Genomic DNA, 3,487 nt, shown 5'->3' on the forward strand with positions numbered 1-3,487 from the left:
CCTGGACTCCACCAGCATGGCAACAAATCGAGAATGACCTTGTGCTCCCCTAACTCATGGGAATATAAAAGTGAACTTTGTCAATACAAAAGGTTAACTTGAGTTATTTTCCTATTAGACACACATCAACATCAAATGCATATATTTCATGTACTATTTTTCCAAAAAGACATTGTCATAGAAACAAGTAATGAACTTTTCTAATATCGAAAAGTGAACTTATGAAATTATTTTGTGTGACGTAATTGTCCAAACTTAGCCTATATAAATTTCAGACACACCTGAGGTAGTTTAGAAGCAATACAACCTCAACAACAATTTTAAAATCAACCAGCAGCAAATCAATCCAAAAATGAAGTGAAATTCTAGGCCGGAACCAGGGCCTTGCCACCATGGACACAGATCAAGAGAGATGGAGGCCGGACTAGCATTTGTGGAGGCACTGTTCAAGAAGAAATAAAAGAGAAACAAGGGAAAGCGGAAGCGAACTTCCTCGTGTTGCCCCTGTAGTTTCGCTGCCATCACTAGATTACTGGCGTGTTGCGGCGTAGCAGGGGCGCTCAGCAGCGAACCTCCTCTGTGGTGTCGGCGCAGATCGGGAGGGCCAGGCCGCCGAGGTCCTGAGCAGCGATGAGGAGAACCGCTGGGGCGAGGAGGCCTCCAGCTCGACGGTTCGGATTGCAACCGCGTTGTAGGGCGCCGCCGGTCGAGACTAAGTGGGGGAGCAAGGATAGACGTCGTGCGAGCTGCAGGGGAGGGAAATTGATCCGCGCAAGCTGCTGGGAAGGGGAGGGCGGCACGCCAGGTGCAGGGTTTGGGAGCGGTGGCGGGCGTACTGCAGGGGATGGGATGGGAGGCGGAGATGGGCGGCGCGCGAGCTGGGAGGAGGGGCACCGCCGGGCTTCCACGTTCGCGGGAGGCGGCGCCTATGTGGTGGCGAGCTCCAGGCGCCGGCGGAGGTGGGATTTGGACGCGGGGTAGGTGAAAGATGGGGGCAGTACGGGTGGGCGCCTCGAATTTTTCGAGCGCGGGTGGTGGGGAGCTACGGTCGGGGAAGGAGGCGGGCGGTGGGATGAGGGCTGAGCGGCGCGGTTCCCTCTCGATAAGGACGAAACTGGGGGAGGTTCACGGGAACTGGAAGTGCACGTTCGCGTCGGTGGGTTTTCTCAGACCGAACGGGAGCTTATCGGTGGTTCGGTTGTGTTAGGAACCAGGGGGTTCGAGAATAGCTATTCTAGAACCACTCTTAAGGGGGTTCGAGAATAGTTGGGCTCTATATATATATATATATATATATATATATATATATATATATATATATATATTATAGAACGACCGGCGCCTATTAATAAGATGGAAATTACTTGTGTTTTATGCTTCGAATTGGTTGGGTTCCATGTTCATGGAGAAAAATAAATAATTTGCATTTGACTTTCTATTGCACAATTATCCGCTTTTGCTTCCCAATGTACAATACTAGGAGGACAGCTAGCCACAATATCACTAGTAGTGCTGCACACTGATAATGGTGAGCCACTGCTAACCCATTAGCAATAATCGCACACTAGGGTTAGAGGTGTGCCACTGTTATTGGCATAGTGGACCCTTTCCCAGATATACCAGTGGTGCACCATAGCTAGGTGTGTCATTTCTATGCCACATATATAGTAGTGGCGCACCTACCTGTTGTGAGCCAGGATTTTGTGCACATGATGCGCCACAGCTAAATGGTGCCCAAAATCCCTTTTCAGTTTTGAAACAAATAAAAGATAATGATAGAAATTTCGAAATATAAAATCCTTTGAGATGGCCATGTGTTATGTGTTCTAGCTATTAGGAAAATTAACAAACATGAATTACGATTTTGTTTTTGCAAAATGGCTCCATTCTTTCAGTAAAACAGCTTTTCTGGTTGCATACGAAATCCAATGAAAAAAAATTATATGAAAATGTATCTACACATTTTTTTACATCCAATTTCAACCAGACGTGGTGCGTCACTGATAGGTTTTCTCTAGTAGTTGTAGTATGGCCTTACATATAAAAATAGCAGAATTAATCTAGACCTACAACTTAATTGGTTATATGTCCATGTATTAGTTCCTGCTACAACCCACAATGCACTCCACAGAAAATACTAATGGTGTACACTGTAAAATACGATAGGCGGCATTTGGTTACACTTAGGAGATGAAAGGATCACCTTGAAATGTTCTTCGAATTGATCAGGTTGCCTGATACGTTGCAAACGTATCTATAATTTTTGATGCTCCATGCTTGTTTTACACCAATTTATATATGTTTTGCTTACACTTCGTTGCACTTTAATATATTTTTCGGCACTAACCTATTGATAAGATGCCATAGTGCCAGTTCCCTTTTTTCTGCTATTTTTATATTTCAAAAAAGTTGTACAGGAAATTTCTCGGAATTGGACGAACCAAAAGCCGAAGTTCCTATTTTACCGAAACGAAGACGAAGTCCAGAGGAGAGACGGTATTATGGTTACATAGAGGAGATATGGGAACTTGACTATGGACCTTCTTTTCAGGTCCCTTTGTTTAGGTGCAAATGGGTCAAGATAACAGGAGGCGGGGTTCAGGTAGACAAGTTGTATGGAATGACAACAATGGATCTCAACAATCTTGGGTATAGAGACGAACCATTTGTCCTAGCCAAGGATGTGGCCCAGGTTTTCTATGTGAAGGACATGTCTACCAAACCAAGAAAAATGAAAGAAAAGGAATCATATACATCATTCGATGAGCCAAAGCGCCACATAGTTCTTTCTGGAAAAAGAAACATCGTGGGAGTGGAGAACAAGATAGACATGTCAGAAGATTATAATAAGTTTGATGAAATTCCACCCTTCACAGTGAACATTGACCCAAGCATCAAGTTAAATGATGAAGATGCTCCATGGTTACGGCCGAAGAAGGTTCAATGATGAAGATGCTCCATGGTCAAGTTAATTGAAGAAGGTTCATGGCACAAATGAGTATCTCAACATGGCAATCAATTTCCCATTTATTTTTGTGTAATCATGTAACTGTATGTAAGATATTAACAGTGGAGATGGTTGACTTTTTGTACCATATATATATACATATATATATATATAGAGCAAGACTATTCTCGAACCTCCCTTAAGAGTGGTTCTAGAATAGCTATTCTAGAACCCCCCCCCCCTTAGGATGTTATCGACTAGTTATTCTACAACCCATCTCTAAAGACCTTCTAAACCCGACACAACCACCCCATCCCACCCCACCTGCCGCCAGCCTAACCCACCCACCTCCCGCCAACCCCACCCCACCTAGCTACCTCCCGTCAACCCCACCCCACCTAGCTACCTCTCGCCAACCCCACCGCCCGTCGACCCCACCCTACCTCTCGTCGAACCTACCCCACCACCACCACCCACCAACCCCACACCTCCAACTTCCGAAGATCCCACCCACACCACCTCTCGACGAACCCACCCTAC

The sequence above is a fragment of the Lolium perenne genome, chromosome 3, assembly GCF_019359855.2.
Source record: "Lolium perenne isolate Kyuss_39 chromosome 3, Kyuss_2.0, whole genome shotgun sequence".
NCBI lineage: Eukaryota > Viridiplantae > Streptophyta > Magnoliopsida > Poales > Poaceae > Lolium > Lolium perenne.